Source organism: Ambystoma mexicanum, chromosome 1p (assembly GCF_040938575.1).
Source record: "Ambystoma mexicanum isolate Mex_15411 chromosome 1p, UKY_AmexF1_1, whole genome shotgun sequence".
NCBI lineage: Eukaryota > Metazoa > Chordata > Amphibia > Caudata > Ambystomatidae > Ambystoma > Ambystoma mexicanum.
This window is the reverse complement of record NC_090921.1, coordinates 1,327,652,997-1,327,672,471: the sequence shown is the minus strand read 5'-3', so window position 1 is coordinate 1,327,672,471 and position 19,475 is coordinate 1,327,652,997.

The window sequence follows — 19,475 nt, the reverse complement described above, 5'->3', positions numbered from 1 at the left end:
GAAAGGGAACAGGATGGATCCCAAGTAATATCGACCTATAGCCCTATTGGACTGCCCTGGGAAAATATCTGCCCGTCCCATACTCGCAGAATAATAAATGGTTATCAAATACACATTTGAGAGCTCCCTTCCAAATGGGATTTCTACCAGGTATCAGTACCAGCATCAATTTGATCACTGTACAAGACATTATTTCTCATGAGAAACAATGGAAGCAATCCTTGTTTGTTGCTTTTGTTGATTTCAAAACAGCATTTGATGCAATACCTCCCAAACTCTTATTTAAGAAATTACTAAATAATAAATGCCCATGGAATATATTGAAGTGGATAATAGAATTGCGTTCTGGCACCTCTATACAGATTCGTTTAAGCCAAGAGGGACTATTATCGGACCACATTCGTATAGACTGTGGTCTAAAGCAGGGCTGTCTACTAGCTTCAGCCCTATTTAATTATTTCATAGCAGACATTAATAACTGTTTTGCGGAGTTGAAAATTGATGCTCCAAGGATTAATGTGCAACCTATACACATACTTATGTATGCAGATGATATGGTATTATTATCGAGAAAACACCACAAGGTTTAAGATCACTCTTAATAGCGTTAAATAAATATACGGCCAGTCATTGTATCACCATCAATACTGATAAAACACAGATCATACAATTTGGGAACATAAAACAGAGAAGTATAAAATATAAGTGGTCCCTCCAGAAAAGATCTTTACAAGTGGTGTCAAGCTACATGTACCTAGGAGTCTCCATCAATAATCATCCTCGACATGTCCCCTATGAAGATATTATAGGGGCCAAAATAGGAACTGCCATTTTTCAATCATGTATAATTAGATCTAAATATTGTAAGTTCTCTATTATGCCATTAATAGCATATTATAAGCAGAAAATGATACCTTTTATCCTTTATGGGGCCGAAATTAAACCCTGGAAATCCTATTCATATTGGGCGAAAATCGAGGGTTAATATTGGAAGAAGGCACTAGTCCTACCCACCTCAGAATCTCTTATGTTAATTTGGCATGAATTAGGCCTAATATCTATGCACGCTATATACAAATGGAAGATCTGCTGTTTATATAGGAAATGTATCATGAATGAAAATGCCAATGGGCTATTGATTCTAATTGCTGAATATATAAAAACATCCAATGATGAATTTGCAAGACTATGGCGGCATAGAGCCCTGAACATTTTGTTTTATGCTGATATTTCTCTCGATCTTTTGATGAATAACCCAGAGAAAGCTAAGCAAAAACGATATGAGCTAGATTGGCGCATAACGTGTGAATGTTGCATGAAATATGCTAAATTCGAACAAAATCCATTTTATTTGAAAAAATATGGTGAAACAGCAGCCTATTTATTACAATCGCCCAATCCATACCATAAAGACTCTTGATAAAATGGAAGATGTTAAACCCTAAAGATGCACTGTGTAGATTTTGCAATTTAGAATCTGAAACATTACACCACCTAGTAGTTAGTTGTCAGGAGTTGCTGCCTCTAAGGTGTTTTTACTTCAAATGCTATTTTGACAAACATGTCAACTTAGATGATATCCTATTATGGGAAGCCTTTTACCATACTGAGAGGTGATCAATCACGTACGCCATCACAAACATTTTGCACAAACTTAATCTTAAAAAAAATGATGGCGGAAATTGGTAGACAAAGGTGATATCAAATCAATTTACTTCTAAGAATGTCAATATGTGATTGAACATGAGTAGGATTATGTTTGGACACTGATGTATGAAATCCATCTGTGAATGTCTTTAAATCTTGCTGGAAATATTTTATATCTTTTATGAATTGTGTTTGAATGTTAAATTATATTGTTTTGTTACATAAAGTGGTTTACGTTGAAAGGTTGACAAGTGTTAACCAAACAAATGTAAAAAAAAATAAATAAGATCCATCTAGTAACATTTTGCACTTTGCATTTTTGCACATAACCACCATTTTGGGGTGAAAGAGTTTTAACACTGGGATGGATCAATGTGTTAGGCAATTTTAAGCAGCATAGGGATATCAACTTTGTATTTTTAGTCTCAGGAAATTTAGAACTAATGTTGTTGGAATGCTATGATGAATTATTTAAGACATCAATTGTACCATTTGCACATTTGGCTTTTTGCACTTTAGCCCCAAGTGGGAGGTTATGTTTTAACATAATTGATGATTTGATAGGTCCTATAAAATCTTTGCACTTTAGCCCCAAGTGGGACGTTATATTTTAATATAACTGATGATTTGATAGGTCCTATAAAACCTTAGAATCATTCGTATTGGGATATAAAAGAGGAATTTTTAATGAGATTGATCTTATATTTGTATATTGGTAACTTTGAACCAAGGGCATCATTTCGGACTGCAATGTTATGACAACTGGAAATTGTACTGTATGGTTGAAATTGAGATTACTGCATCATAATGCAAAGATGAAGAATTTTAACCAGATTTGGATTTTTTGTAACTTAAGAATTGTACCTATCTGTATTGAAACATGTTTTGTAAAGGTTTTTTTAAAACTGAACAAATAAAAAAAAATGAAATAAAAAGGTCATCATTTAATAGGATTACAATCTGTAAAGGCTCGAAAAGAGTGGTATTCTAGTCACATGGCTGAGATTGAAATAGCTTGGGTCAGGCTGTACCGAAACTAGGAGGCATAGTGAAGTTGTAGTCCCTTTATTTCCCAGACAAAGTCAACAGCTCCAAGGCCAAGTTCAAAAGCTTAATTGTCTGTCACATCGCAGGAGTGATGATAGATGGTGGGTTAATTGGAGGGGAGACATGATCACGCAGAGCCTTCATGCACCTGGGAAGGTAGCCTGCATGCTCCTAGCGTGAGGAACATTCTAGAAGGGTACAAGGGTGCCAAAACAATCATAAAGGGTCATCTAATGAAGAGCCCTATAGTTTGAAGAACCAATCAATTGTCTTGTATTTAGTGACAAGGGTGATGACCAATTATTGGGTATGGGCTTATATGCCCACCTGACTTATGTATCCAATCACAAGCCTTTGGCTATATAGAATTTACACTTAGATGTTCACTGAGAGCCAGTCACGGGTACTCATAACTTTTTGTAGTTTGCCACGTGGTATGATGTCAGCAATGACAAGTTTTTGTTATAAAAGAACAGTTTTTTCTAAAATGCACTGAGATCGAGCTGTGTGGCATTGGATGATGCCCGTTGTACTTCCTGTTTTAGATAATTGATATTAAAACAGAAAGCATTTTGCCAAACTCCCTGAGTCATTTTGATTATTGATGTTTGAGTAATTTCTTCATCCCCATCCACCTCTGAGTATTCCTACCTCGTCTTAAAGGACTCTTAGGAGTAAGAGTTCACTTGGTAGCAGAGGCGATGGTTAAAGGCCCATCGATTAAGTAAGCTTTGGGGTCCCGGTAATATCAGACGTCCTCCACCATTTAGCTAAAAAGAACGTGAAGCTCCCTGTAGATAGAGGTTAGTTTAAAGACAAAAACTTGCAAGTGTAGGTAGGACGGGTCCCTTGTTTTCGCACAAAAACCCCTCCCGATTTCTACAGGAAGCTGAGTGGACAGAAGGCTGAAGCGAGGGTTGAGGAGGAGGCGATCCCGAGAGTCGGAAGTTGAAAAAACAAATGGTGAGTAGATTGAGAGTATGTGGCAAACTGAATGCATAGGGAAACTAACAGTGAGAAAACATAACAGAGGGTTGGTTGGGTATTTGGATAAGAAATAAGAAGTATTGAATAGAGGTATATAGACGAAGAGCGTACCATAGCTTAGCCCAGGAGCCTGCGTTCAGGAACTACAGAAGGAAATATCTTAAAATCTAAAAGTAGATACATAGGAGATGAACAGACAGGTCTGTTAAGGAAGATATTTTACACTCCCTATCAGGAGTAAAATTAGGGGCGATAAGAAAGCCGCAAGGAGCGTCGGCTTGGAAATATATGTGGGCCGACCAATGTATGTGTATTTATATGTTGTATATGTTATGTGTATGTGAGTCAAAGTAAAGGTGAAGTGTCAAAGAGCGACAAGAGAATAGAATTGTGTTTAAACGGAAATAGAGAAGTGTTTATTTTTGTCGATTAAAGAAGCATTAATTGAATAAGAGAATTGACGTGAAACAGAATATAGAGGTTTGGAGCTGCGACGATTGGTGCACACTCATGTTGTAGTGATTGCTTGTTTAAAGTGTTGTTTGTGTGAAGCACGATAAGTATCGACAGGCGAGTCAGCCTTGTCACCATGGAGGACATTACTCCGCTTATGCATATGTGCAAGCAGTTGCCGAAACACACACCCAAACTTAGACAGTATAGAGCAGAATGGGTTAAAGTCACAGCAAATAAACTGTACATGCCATGGCCACAAGGGGGATCACTGTCAAAAGCGGTTTTGCAACACATGACCACGTATTTGCATGCAGCATACACAGGAGAAAAGCTGGAAAAAAGGTTAGCTAGCTTAGAGCTATGGAAGATATATCAGGAGGAACAGGAAGACCCACCTCCTGAAGACTGGATGCTTAACCAGTGTAAAGAGGGGGGCGAGGAGCCTTCTGCTCCCCCCACTCTGCCTGAAATACAAGACGAGAGTGCAAAAGATGAAGGAGTGTATCCACTCAGAGAGCTTAAGGCAGCAGCAGCATATAGTAATCTAGCGTATGAACCACCTGCTTATAGCAGTGAAGAAGGTTCAGAGAAAGCTCCAGAAAAAGATGTGATCTCTACAGTCCCACTGGAAAAAAAGAGAAGTGAACGACCAGGCATGACCCTGGACATAGAAACAGAAATTAAGAGATGGAAAGGAGAAAAGGACAAAACTGACGAGATGGCACTCATACAAAATGAGTGGATGGGAGGTCAAATATTGCTCAAAATCAATGGAGCGAGCATTGGGGAGGTACAGCAAAAGGAAGATCAGGACGGACAAGATAAACAAGACAGGGAATGAGAGAAATGAGTAAAAGAGGAAGAGCTTAAATGGAAGGACAGAGAAAGACGAGCTGTATCAAGAAGAACAGCGGAGACAGGAAGAAAGGGCAGAAGAACAAAGAAAATATGATAATAGGCAGCGAGTGATCGAGGAACGGGATAGCATAAATAAAAAGAGAGACGAAGAAGAGGGAGAAAAAAGAAGAGAAAAGAGAATGCAAAGGCGAAATAATGATGAAATACGTAGGGTAAACGAGAGGAGCGAGATGAAGAGACAGGAGGAAGAAAAGATAAGGGACGAGGCAAAGAATCAAAGAGCATTTGATAAGGAAGTAGAACGAAAGAGGAGACAGAGAGCATGTGCCATTGATCGCATTGGGAAAGAGTTGAGGAACCTGAATCCAGTCGTAGCATGGGAGGACATGGAGGAGTTCTTTCCATCGCAAGAGCCGATGCCAGGGCCTTCTAGGGTTAATCTAGAGGAGGAGTTTGAAGCAGAAACTATAGGAGACAGAATCGGGAAAGCATATCACGAAATGAAGACAAAAGGCGAATTGAAAAATAAAGGGAAGATGACCAATTTGAGATTTCCCAATCACGAGGAAAGGAGGGAGCTACGTTTAGTTCAGAGCACTGAGCTCTGTCTTTGGACAGGCTGACATTAAATAGGGATGAGAAAGAGGACAGTTGGATGAGTTGGGGACAGGAAATGTCAGACGAAGAAAGGGAAACCTTCTGTGGGTAAGAAGGAACCAGTGCATGTGCGTTTGGGGAGTGTTTATTAACAGATAAAGAGGTTATATGGTCGGACTTAGACCTACCTAAACCAAGGACGCCTGACTCAGTGACGCGGCTAGGTCAACCTAAAGGGCGATCCCAGAGTGTGCAGGGTGAATCCCTTCCATACGTAAATAGATCAAGGTCATTGCCAGGAAGAAAGCCATCAAGTACCATCATCCCTACTATGGATAGGCAAACGATGGACGCCGATTGCGATGTTGGGATTTCGCAGTTTCCTTTACTGGAGAAAGGAGGAGCCAGACCACAATATATTCCATGGCATCAGATGGATAAGGACAATTTAAGATGTAAGTTTCCCCATTTAACGTCGGGTGCCGGAAAATGGATTTATGAATCAGAAAAAATGGCAGGAGTTAATACATTAGCCATGGGGGAAATTAAAGGTCTCCTTGCAGCCATAGCCATCCTTGGGGAAAGAGCTGACGACATCTGGTCAAGAGCAGATTATGCAGGAGTCACTGCACAGAACACAGCGCATGATGGCGCGCCGTTTAATAATTGTAGAGCGGCAGTCAGGAAAGCGCTTACAGTACAGTATACTGATACATCGGATATGGGAGCTAAAATGGCACGAAAGATGCAGGAAGGGGAGGATCCCCTTGCATACATTCAACATTTTCAAGAGCAGTGGTCTTTGGAAATGCGGGAGCTGTGGGGGAAATCTATACCGGTATTTGATCATATTTTATGTCAAGGATTGACAGAGCAAGTACAGAGACAGCTTGTAAAGTCTGGAGGGGGGTATCTGTACTCCTCCTCTTTATATGGCAGAGGAGAGGCACAGAGCACCCCAGCCAAGATTCTCTATTTGGTAAACGTGGATGAGCAATCAAGGCTTAAGCTCTCAAGAGGTGATGCAGGCTGGTTCTTAAGTACAGTGTAGTCCCCAAGCACCCACAAAGGAATTTTTCACACACTATGTTAGTGATAACACAGTTCTTTATATAAATAAGGTTTCAATTATATACACAACCACAATAACTCACTTTGTGCTCTGACATCTAAAATGGGAAAGATATACAGTCTCAATGTGGTACCACAATTACTTCTTAGATTCCATTAAAATGCATCAACTGTAGATGAATCAATTAATAAGGTGAATCAACAAAAGACATAGGACGAAAACAAGTTGGTTAGACAATTGGCAGAATACTGGGCCCCTACCATTAGGCACAGTTCTCTGTGAGGATCCCCCCACCCTTCTCTCTTTTCTTAAAATCTCAGAACCTTTTAAGGTATTGGGTAGGTGTCTTGCCAAACCTGGCAATCAAAGCAGATTTCCAACCCCTCCTGCCCGGCAATCTATCACCCAATCTCCATCACTCCCTTCCTGGGCAAGCTCCTGGAGAAACTGGCCATCTCCCAGCTTAATCTCCACACTGAATCTGTTGGTTGTCTTCATGACCATCAGTCTGGCTTCAGAGCTGCCAGAAGCACGGAAACTGCTCTCCTGAACACCCGTGAAGACCTGCTCTCCAACCTTGACTCTAACACCCCTTGCGTCCTCACCCTGCTTGATCTCTCTTCTGCCTTTGACACTGTCAACCATGCCATCCTGCTCAACCGCCTCCGTGATAACCTGGGTATCACTGGTGAGGCTCTAGCGTGGCTGACTTCTTTCCTTCTGACTGACCCTCCTAAATCCAACTTGGGTCCTTCCTCTCTGCTATCTTTTTCTCTTCCTGTGGTGTCCCCCAGGGGTCTAACCTCTCTCCCTGGCAGTTCAACCAATACCTGGCACTCCTTGCCCACCGCATCGCCGCTCTCTGCCCCAACTTTCAGTGCTATGCGGATGACACCCAGTTCATTTCCAGGCTACCCTCGGCCTCCCCTCTCCTTCCCTCATCTCTGACTGTCTGTCTGCTATCCATGAGAGGTGTACCGCCAATGACCTCTGCCTTAATGCCAGTAATACTGAGATTCTCCTCATCGTCACACCCGCTCCCTCCTTTCCTGTAGCTCTCTGGCCGGCCTCCCTTGGCCCGCTCCCACCTGCAAGGCTAAAAACCTTGGCGTAATCTTCAACTCCACACTCTCCTTCTCTCCTCACATTTCTGACGTCTCTAAGAAGTCACACTACCAGCTTCACCTCCTCAGAGGTATTCTTCCTTTCCTCTCCTTCCCCCAGAAGCTCACTGTCTCCAGAGCTCTGGTTCTCTCTAGGCTGGACTATTGAAACAGCCTCTTTCTAAATCTGCCTGCTTCTACTCTCCGCCCTCTGCAACTTATCCAGAACAGGACTGCAAGACTTGTCCTTGGCCTCAAGCCCAGGGATCGTATTTCTCCAGGACTGAAATCTCTGCACTGGCTCCCAGTGACTGCGAGGATTACGTTCAAAACCCACTGCATCGTCCACAAGGCCTTCTCAGGCCTGGGGCCACAATACCTTCAACTCTCTCTTCCTAAATATCTTCCTTCTCGAGCTCTTCGCTCAACCGCCTCCAACTCCCTCAGGGTCAGTCGCTTCTCCAGCAACGAGTTGGTGGTAGATCTCTTTCTTCGGCTGGTGCCTCCCTCTGGAACAGCCTCCCTGCCTCCCTTAAACTTGAGGAGAACCATCTCCGGTTCTGGAAGCACCTCAAAACCTTTCTCTTTGCTTCTGCTTTTTCTCCTCCTCTCCTCTGCGGACCTCCTGGCTGTAACCGGAACTGCACTGGCTACCTGGACACCCTCTGATCTCGGACCCAGGTCCCTCTCCCGGTAGCGTCACACACCTGCACTGCCCATCTGGCAACCCCCCACTTGGGGACTGTTTCTGTATCCCTACAGTCCCCCTACCAGCCCTCGACACCTGATGTCTGCACTTACACATACACTTGCCACATGATGGCCATTACTTACGTATTGTTATTATCTGCTCCCATGTACTGCACTGTCCCTGCCCCCTTCCCACGCACTTGCGTGATCTGAATGACACCTGGCCTAGTAGGATCTTTGTCTGTCTTCCCTTTGTTCCCCTCCCTTGCCTCGTCGCGCCTTGAAACACTTGTGTATAGGCGCGTTATAAATGCCATATCATATCATCACATCATACCCAGTGAGGCCCAAAAAAGATCTCACCTGGGTTTGAGTAGTGGGAGTCTGCCAGTCATGTACATCCTGTACCTTACTAGGGAGAGGTTGGATTTGACCCCCTCCTACCTCATGACCAAGATACGTGACCTTCCCCTGAGCTATCTGGCACTTGGTGGCCGTGATAGTGAGGTTAGCCCTTTTTAAGGCCTGCAGAACCTTATCCAGATGAGTCAAATGTTCTTCCCAGGTGGAACTGTAGCCAGCAATGTCGTCTAAGTAGGCCACGCATAAGGCCTCCAGCCCACTCAGCTTATGATTGACTAATCTCTGGAAGGTGGCAAGTGTGTTTTTCAACCCAAAAGGCATGACTCTCAGCTGGTAGAGTCCATCGGGTGTTGAGAACGCAGTCTTTTCCGTGGCATGGACTGTCAGAGCTAATTGCCAATAGCCTAAGGTAAGGTCAAAGGTGCACACAAATTTGGCAGCACCTATCGTGCCCACAAGCTCATCAGCCCTGGGCAATGGGTGTGCGTCAGTTTTGGTGACAGCATTGACTCCTCTGTAGTCCACACAGAACCTCCAATCCTTGGTACCTGCCTGGGAACTTGCCTTGGGGACAAGGACCACTGGACTGGACCAGGGACTGGTTGAGGGCTCAATAACACCCAGATCCAACAACTTGGCGACCTCAGCCTGGATGTGGTTCTTAACTGTATCTGACATCCCATAGCATCTGCTTTCGACAGGTACACTGTAACCAGTGTCAATTTTATGCCTGCACCATGAGGTGAGGCCTGGTGTCAGTGAGAACAGAGGGGCATACTGTTGGAGAAAAGCCCTGCAGGCCCTCTGCTGCTCTGGTGTCAGATCTGGAGAGAGATGCACTCCCTCCACTGAGCCATCCTGTTGGTTGCTATGCAGCAAATCAGGAAGGGGCTCACTCTCATCCTCTTCTTGCTCTGAAGCCCACAAGAGACATGATACTTCTGCTCGCTATGGAAAGGCTTGAGCCTGTTGACGTGGAATACCGGAAGGGGCTACCCCAGGGACTCCCATGTCAACCAGATAATTGACTTCACCCATCTTGGAGATTATCCGAAAGGGTCCAGTCCACTTATCTGCCATCGCTCGAGGCTTGGTAGGCTCCATCACAAGGATCTCCTGTTCTGGAGTCCAATCCACTTGTGATGCTTTAAGGTCATGCCAGTACTTGTTCAATTCCTGGCTTGCCTTAAGGTTTGCTGTCGCCTGGCCCTTCATCTGTGTCATCCTCTGTCTGAGGTCTAACACATGCATGGCAGGACCTGGAGGGGCAGCTTCCAAACCTTCTCAGATCAAGGCAATGGGCCCCCTCACGGATTTCCAAAGAGTAACTCAAAGGGGCTGAAACCAACACTCTCTTGAGATACCTCTCTGTAAGCAAGCGGCAGGCATGGTAGGAGGAGATCCCATTTCCTCCTTAGGGCCTCTTCCAAAGCACCCAGAATGCCCTTGAGAGTTTTGTTAAATCTCTCAACCAGACCATTGGTCTGAGGATGGTAGGAGGTGGAGAACTTGTAGGTTACCCCACACTCTTTCCACATCGCTTTCATGTAACTCGACAAGAAGTTGGATCCTCTGTCAGAGACAACCTCTTTAGGGAATCCAATTCGGGTAAAAATGCCCAGAAGAGCCCTGGCAACCTCCTTGGCAGTAACAGTCTGAAGGGGTATAGCCTGAGGGTACCTGGTGGCATGATCTACCAAGACCAGGATGAACCGATGTCCACTTGAAGTGGGAGGGTCAAGGGGACCGACAATGTCGATACCAACCCTCTCAAATGGTGTGCCAACTACTTGCAATGGCTGCAGTGGGGCAATGACACTGCCTCCAGTCTTGCCAGACAACTGACAAGTGGGGCAGGTCCTGCGGTGGGACTCCACTTCTGCTCCCATCCGGGGCCAGTAGAAATGGGCAGAGAGCCTCTGCTTAGTCCTCTTGGTCCCAAGATGACCAGCTAAGGGCACCTCATGCGCCAACTGCAGTAGGAAGGGCCTGTAAACCTGGGGTACCACCAACCTCTTGAGGGCACCAGGTTCAGGCTTAGTGGGCTCACTACAAAGGAGCTCACCCTCCCAATAGATCCTGAAGGTCCTAGGCACTTCTCCTTGTGCCTATGCCTGGACCTGTTTTCTCAGACCCTCGAGAGAGTGGCACTCTCTCTGTCCCTTCAGACGTATCCCCTAGAGCCCCCCCTTCAGCCAGCAGGTCAGGGTGATCCTTTGGGTTGAGCACCTCTCCCGCAGGAGGGTCTTCTGGCTCTTCTCGCTCAGCAGTTGAGTTGGATTTATCAGTGGACCCAGCCCGTCCGAAGCATGAATCCCAGTGGGTGCTGCAGGAGCAGCAGGAAGAGAAGGAGCCCTCTTCGCAGAGGTGGCCATCTTGCTCTTCCTTCTTTGTGCCTTGGGTCGCCCCTTTGGCTTGGGTACCTGACTGGCAGTCGGACCCTGTGTTGCCTGTGACCTAGTGACTGCGGCAGCAGTCAAGGGGATACCATCCGAGATCAACCCCAATTCCACTAGATCATTGCCTAACAAAATGTTAGCAGGTACATTGTCCTGAACCAGGACAGGAAGCTTTGCTGTCTTGTCTCCAATCATGATTGTGACTAAGGCTACAGGTGATAATTTGGGAGTCCCACCAGCTAACCTGGTAGTGCAAAGAGGAGCACCTACATATTTCTTTGGACTGAGCAGGGTCCTGTCCACCACTCTCATGCTTGCCCCAGTGTCTCTCAAGCCAGTAGAAGGCTGGCCATTCAGGGAATTCTATGCAGGAGCACCAAATATGATTCCTGCAGATGAGGGAAGGACAGTGGCCTCCACCTCAGGCATGAAGTAAGGGTAGGTCAGGCTGACAGTCTGGACTCCAAGTGCCTTACCTTTACACTTGGGGTCACCCTTCTAGTGGTCCAGAGCCCCACAGTCCCAACAAGTGTCAGGAATGCGGGGTATAGTACTGGAGCCACTGGGACCCTGCTTTGCAGCAGACGGACCACTACTCTTACTCCCACCCACATAGGACTTATCCCCACTAGATGTTTGGGTCTTAGGAGAGGAAGGTTTTGGTTTACCCAACTGAGAATGCTTTTGGGACTCCTCTGATTTCTGAGGGGCCCCCTTTTCTTTGTCCTTGTCCTTCCCACTGGGCTCCTAACGGGACTCCCGGTGGGAGACCCACTTGCCAGACAGCCTGGCTAGCTTAAAGGGGTCCAAAATGTTCTGGTCAGCAACATACTGATGCAGCTCTGGTGAACAGGCTTCAGAAAAATGCTCAAAAAACAACAGGTGGGAAAATTCAAAAAATGTTTTCACCTTGTAACCATCAATCCACCCCATCATGTTCATGTGCGCAGCACTCACCCAGTCAACCCAAGACACATTCTCTCTTTTCTTAAAATCCCTGAACCTTTTAAGGTATTGGATAGGTGTCTTGCCAAACTTACCAATCAAAGTAGATTTCATACACTCATACTGACCCCTTTCTTCCCCACTCAGTTTCAGAATACAGTCATAACCAGTCTGAGGCACTCTACTTAACAAACACTTATCCCAATCTCTTTTATCAACATCATGATTCCACAAGCCATTTCAAACGATTTAATCCATTGGAAGATATCAGAACCCTCCACACACACACCAACCAAATATATCAGCTCAGCCCTAGACTTATCTTCAAAGTCTAACCCCTGGCTTCACAAGCACTCTGGAGAGTCTCAAAGCTCATCCTAGTCAATTTACCATTTGAAATAGATTTCATTGCTTGTAATGTAGTTATCTAGTACACAACTAAACTTCAAATTCACAAAGTGTGGATATTTTGTAAGTGGCAAGGTTACACACTGATTCTTAAAACCATTAGCATCCCACCGCTGCCACCAGTGTATAGACTGGAGGGAGTATCTGTACTCCTGCTCTCTATATGGCAGAGGAGAGGCCCAGAGCACCCCAGCCAAGATTCTCTATTTGGTAAATGTGGATGAGCAATCAAGGCTTAAGCTCTCAGGAGGTGATGCAGCCTGGTTCCTAAGTACAGTGTAGTCCCCAAGCACCCACAAAGGAGTGTCCACACACTATGTCAGTGATAACACAGTTCTTTATATAAATACTGTTTCAATTATGTACACAATCACAATAACACACTTTGTGCTCTGACAATTGTAAAATGGTAAAGATATACAGTTTCAATGTGGTACAACAATTACTTCTTAGATATCATTAAAATGCATCAACTGTAGACAGGTTTAAATGGCATACAAATCAATTAATAAGGTAAATCAACAATAGACATAGGAAGAAAACAAGTTGGTTAGACAATTGGCAGAATACTGGGCCCCTACCACTAGGCACATATCTGTGTGAGGATCCCCCCAACTGGGCAACCTGTAAATAAGATAATAAACAAGCCCAGTCCATATATTGTCTATTTGAGTTTTATTTCCTTGCAGGGGTGTTGCTAGGTCTGGAAAATATTTGGGGTTAAGGTAATGTCGGGACTGGAGGTACTCGGGGATAGCTAGAATTTTGGTTGTAGCACCTGAGCTTCTATCCGGGTCTACAACCAAAAGACCTGGGGCTATAGCCTTCTCAGCCCCAGTAGCAATGCCTCTGTTTCCTTCTATAAAAGTTCTACCGCCCCAATGTACCTGGTTTAGTAGAGTTCGACGTTGGGTTGTCGATGGATCGTTCTTGAGTGACTCCCTTTAAGACAGGAGCCACGGATTGTCGAGATCCCACGAAGAAAAGGGTGAACAAAGGCGGCAATGCAGCAGTTCGGTCCTGGCGGTGCTCATTGATGATCGGTCGTGGACGTCCTGCGAAGATGAGGTGTGTGGTGTACCTCGACGACGATAGTTTGTTGCCGCAAAAAGTAATGAAGAACTTTGGCCCAGCAAGGGCGTCTGGAATAAAATAACAAACAAACGAGTGTCAAAGTCCAAAATGCTTCCTTTCAGAGGACACTGGGTCTGAGGCGGCTCAAAATGAGAGCAAAAAAACCCAACAGATTTCACCAAAGTTACATATGACTCTGTGCAGTCCTTCTATGTAGCTGAGATGGTGCTTTGAGTGATATGAGCTATGGCAGTTCATATATGCCGGATTATGAGAGAAGGCCAATGAACATCACTGATAAATACACTCCTGTGGATCACTTTTTGGAACCCACAAGGTATTCTATGCTATCGGCCCTGCGTGACAATCTATCCTCGGTTATAACACCTGGCAAGGCTTGTAGGGTAGGTGTTGAGAGTTTCAAATTGTCTGTGAACTGTATGTTTCAAATATAAGAAATAGCAAAATAAAACAACACAACTCATTCGATCAGGGAGGGCAACATCTATACAAAATAACAATACTTGTTCCCTACACTGAACCCCATAGTGCAGTGCATGGATGGATGCAAGTGCTTTTCAGACAGTAACGGGCAGGTTAATTCTTCAGGTTGGGTTTCAAGAGTGTTCAACCAGGATAGGCCAGGATAACAGTTTAACAGAAAGGCAGAAATGACAGACAAGACAATTTCTGACCGGACCTTAAATGAAATAACTTGTTTACAAGTTGACAAGTGGCCCCTTAGCCTACGGGCATGCCTTCCAGCGAATTTCCCCAAATAGACAAAATGTTTCCTGTTTAGGTTGTTTGCAGTGAAAGTCACAGGAGGAAATAATGGATCCAAGACTTCATGACACTGAAATTGTTGTGTAAAATAAACCCTGAACCCCAACTTTGATTAGGCTATTTTAGAAATCCTTGTAATTCAGTGGCCACAGGGCTGCCGGATCCTTTCCCCAGGAGACACTGCCCCTGCTCAAATCTCAATATTCTAGTGTAGGGTTTTAGATTGCATAGTGATAAATACATCGACATACTGGAAAATTCTATGATTTCAGTGAAGCAGTTCAAAGTGAAGGCGTTACATTCAATTAGCTCATTGCTGTGATGTCACGTGTCTGGGAGAGCAGGTCACGTGTCGGAGGGGCTGGAGCCGGAAAATAAAGGAATCACCGGAACTGGCAGTTTGGCGCCAGTCCGGGTTTATGCAGCTGTTATAATGTGGCTTAAGGGATATTTGTCCTGGCAGTGATCTTAATAAACCCAGAGGAGGTGACACGACAAGAACACTTCAACAAAGAGAAATGTGGTGGATTGAGGAACTTGACTGCCTTAGCCCTAGGGGAATGAATGTGGATTTTGACCTAATGTGCTACGTATGAAATGTTTTGATAAGTACTTCTGATGATTACCCTGGCAAATATGGGGATTGGGGCTTGAACCTGAGGCCCCGGTATGAAGACTTAGTGGTACCCAGCTCTAAGTAACCATGAAAAAGAATGTGAACATCTATGCTAACATGATGGCAGAATGGTAGAGATTGTGAATGTTTATGGTTTACATGACGGCAGGATGGTGGAAAATATGTCATTCTTTGAGATTGCTTCTGAACATTAAAGTATCTACCATTGGTTCCACGACACATGTATCGCAGTTGGGCAGACATGGGGACCGGAGCAGACTAGTTCTGCGTGCTCCCCTTACAGCAGGACTCTTCTATCCCCAAGTATAGTGCTGATAACGTTTCATTAATTTTTTTATCAGTAAAATGTCACCTGTATATTGGCTCACTGGTCCATTTGATGGATCGGGTGTCTTTGACAACTCCAGCTCGAGTCTCTTGAATTAATACGCAGCGCGAGGCCTCCTATCCGCAGTCATTATACGAACTGAGCTATGCTCCGGTTGTTTTACAGGATCATGCTTGACCAGGTGAACTACGGGCGCCGAAGCGCAGGGGCGGCATCCAATGCCTATCCCCTTTGCGCTTACACTAAAACTATTGAAAATTTCTGGACGATCAAGTAATACAGTGAGGCGACATGCGCAAAAGAGTAGCGCCTGATAGGTTGTATCGGCACTACTCGGCACGTAGAAACAGACATTAAGCCCCAGGACACGGATGTACTGTAGCACGCATGCGTGGGAGATCAGTAGTCGGCACTGAGTGCTTACACTGCTTTCACCACGCATGCTCAATGAGATCGGTCTGAGATCGAACCGCAGTACATGGTTGTACTGTTATGCGCATGCGAGGAAGAACAGCAGTCGGCACTAGGTGCCGACTCGGCTCTCCTTACGCATGCTCCATGAGTCTCCACGGGGGTATAAAATAGATTCCTCGAGTACCGGAGAAGTGAGATGCACTCCCTCGCCGGACTCAAGGAATTACAACGGATACACCGGACTAAGGGGTAAGGATGGACTCAAAGGTTGAGTAAATTGACCTGTTTGAGTAAGAAAGGTTGAATTTGGGATGCTTGACTCCTAGAACAGTTGGTTTTTACCAACTCAGTTAGGCTAATTTTATGGCTAGTGGTTATTTTGTAGTTTTAAGGTTTTTTCAACGGTCTTAGGGACCAGTATGTTAGGGAGGCTTTGCATACATTTATAACTCTTGGCTATTTTTCACTTAATATTGTAGAAATTTACTGAATGGAGGAGGTTACAAACAATTCCATTGTTGTTTGTTTTTTTCTTAGAACAAACTTTTTTCTTTGAAGTGGACCCGCCTTGGGAGGGCATTGGCGTTACCCCTTCGGGTTATCCTGGGATCGTCTGCAGTGGCAGTGCAGCACCCACAGTTGAGTTGGTTACTAAGTTTAGGAGCATAGACCCCGCCTCAGAGTTTACGAGGTTGGTTTTGGAATTGTTTTGTATACGTTTCTTAAGCTCAATCAAATTGATCTTTTTTCATACAAATGCTATGTGGATTTTGCCCAAATGGAGGGATTTTTCATTTTACCTTTCACCATAGGTTTTACAATTGAGAATGAACATATGTCCTGGAACCATTGGTATCTGCTGCCCTGAAGATGGACTGATTTACAGTCCGAAACGCGTCGGCTAAGAAACTCTATTTAATGGGTACCTTTTGGGATTGATAAACTGCAAATTGCTGGATTTGGGCGTTGATGGACATTTGGAAAAAGAGCCGGGGAGTGTCTGGTCCACACAATATTGCTCCTTTGTAGGGAGAATTTGATACCGAACTTGATGCTCATAAGACTCTCAGAAAGAAGTGTCTTGGAGTATGTGCCAGCGTTCTTCGTCTTTTCTTCATTAATTATGTGAATGAGGAATTTACTTGACATTATTTTGTCTAAATGGATTGTATTTATGCGTATACATTGAGAAATACTAATGACATATGTTTTCCCTTTTTGAAATCGAAAAAAGACTAGTAAAAGTTTGTTTTTCCTTTTTAAACAAATGGACTGTGGAATTCGTTTTTGATTTAATCATTGACCAATTTGAGATTACACTTTGTGTGTTATTTTGTTTTAAATTGTGAATTAGACTGTTTACTTTAATTAAATAACGATTGAATTTGATTTGGGGGGGTGTTCCTCCCATTGGAGTGCACTGTGGACAGACAGGTAGCAATACATGTCTTTTTTTCTTTTAGTGATCTTAATGATGTCAGGTGGAGTGTTGGCTCATGAGGATACTGCCAAGCCAATGTGATGTGTGTTTATCTTTGTAAAGGTTCTAACTGAATTCAGTTGATGGCCTCTTGAGGGAGATCAGGCTGCATGTGGGCAGCTGGGGGTCCTTACTGATTTAAGCTTGATAAATGAATACCTATTTATCTTCTCGTGTGCTCCTGGTGTATGCCACACAACAGCAGCATACAGAGAGTTTGTGTCTTCCTTTGCACTGCACTGCACTGCGACATCCAGGCCCAAGTAGGCCTGTGTTCTACCGGAGGCTCCCGCACCACCAGAGCCTCCCAACATCCACCACAATTGTGGTTCTACCTTTGACATCCGAAGTCGTGTGCTTTGTTAGCAGACAGATAAGCTCACAGCTGTGGTGAGAGCATGCAGTTAATGTAAGATATAATTTGAGCTTTGAAGTAGGCAGTGCCAGTTGGCAGGAGGAGTAATATTGATAAATGCATTAACTAAAGATTCCACATTTCACTTTCTTGCTAACACAGCCAATGGAAACATTCAGCAGACGTTTTACTTTTATCTGCTGTTCACGTTCTCCTTTCTTTCATTACAATGGTTCCATGTGTTTATGCCCCCGTTTTTATCATCCCCAAATGTTTTAGAATTCTCATAATTCGTAAATTCAGTGCAGCAGTACCCCTGCAGGCCTAATGTCAACCGCCGCCAACCTCACCCGATCATGATAAACACTATCCCCTCTCCCAAACTTACTATCTGTACCTTATTTTTAAGTTATATACTGCAGGTGAATTTCTGGGGGATAAATATTCTGCACAGAAAAAAGCGTGTCGAATATTCTGCAATTAAGTCACTGGATAGCAGTACAACGCACCAGTCAAAATTGTTCTAGGTCTATTATGCCTGACATGTTTGTGCTTTTAAGACAGGCCTCTGTACATTACATGTCACTCAAATTCTTGTTTTTACTCGGCAGGGTAAGTTAAAGTGGCAGTCAGTGGCACGGGAAAGTTGCTGCCAAAAATGACTTCCATCAAGCAGACATGACATGTGGGGTCAGTATCACTACTACCCTGGTGTCCTGTGCCAAATACTGGGTTCTCTTCTTGATTATAACGTTAACTTTCAAGTTCAGATTATAGAGCTCAATTAGTGTGAGCTCTTTTCAGTTATCTTTACTAAAGAACAAGAATAACGCTGTGTTGATGGGACTTCCAGCTTCTTGCCTTCAACCCATAACATGGGCTATTTTCTGAAGCTCATCCATCACTGTCGAGTGGAAGTTTGACCACGTTTCACCAACTTTTATTTACCCTCACTGAGTACCCCTTCACGTGTGCACGTTTTTCAAGATCTGTGGTATTTTACCCATAAGGCAGTGGTGCTGGGTGAACCCACCCAACCACTTGCTATGCTTCAGAAATCTGCGGGCCTGTGTAACACACAAAGCTCTACCTTTAAATAGCCCCGAATTGCCACACACAGTTTTCTATGTCAAGACCGGAGGCTCGGATTATGCTTTCTTCCTTTACTGAAATCTTGAGCAGCATACAACATTTTTTTAACAGCACCAAACATGAAAGAGAACAACCAAAAAAATACATTTCCCAAAATAAATTCGTTCTCTTTATGTCCATGAACTTCAAGGTCACATGACTCCATCCACCAATACCATCTGACAGTCTCTTATCCTCTAATGTCCTACTGTGACCTTCCTCTTTCTTTGCTGCTCCGGCAACCAGATAAGTGCCTTTCTCATTTTGCATGTGTTCGGAGTTTTGAATAGGGTGAATGTCATTACTTTAATATAAGCGTTAAAGGAACAAACGGATAGGAGTTAACGGAGCGCGCACGCACAGTGTTTCGACAGAGTTTGGCAGAGCATATCCACGCTGATAAGGATTAAAGGGTCGCAACAGGGCCTCGTAGCTCCGGCGGCGCAACCCTGTTAGCAAGACGGAAGGGGCACTATGACACGCGACAACACAGAAGCGCAACAGAACCTCAGAGGTTCCGCTGCACTGTGGTCACAGAACGTAGTGGTTGAGAAGCGAGACGCGGATCGGTGTGATTAACAGACATGGTTGTATAAAGACATTATGCGGCAACGGCGTTAAGGCTTATTAAGAAAAGCTGACATTTTTGACCCCAGAAGAGCCTGATTGGGGAGAATCTGCTCTGTGCAGATACAGAA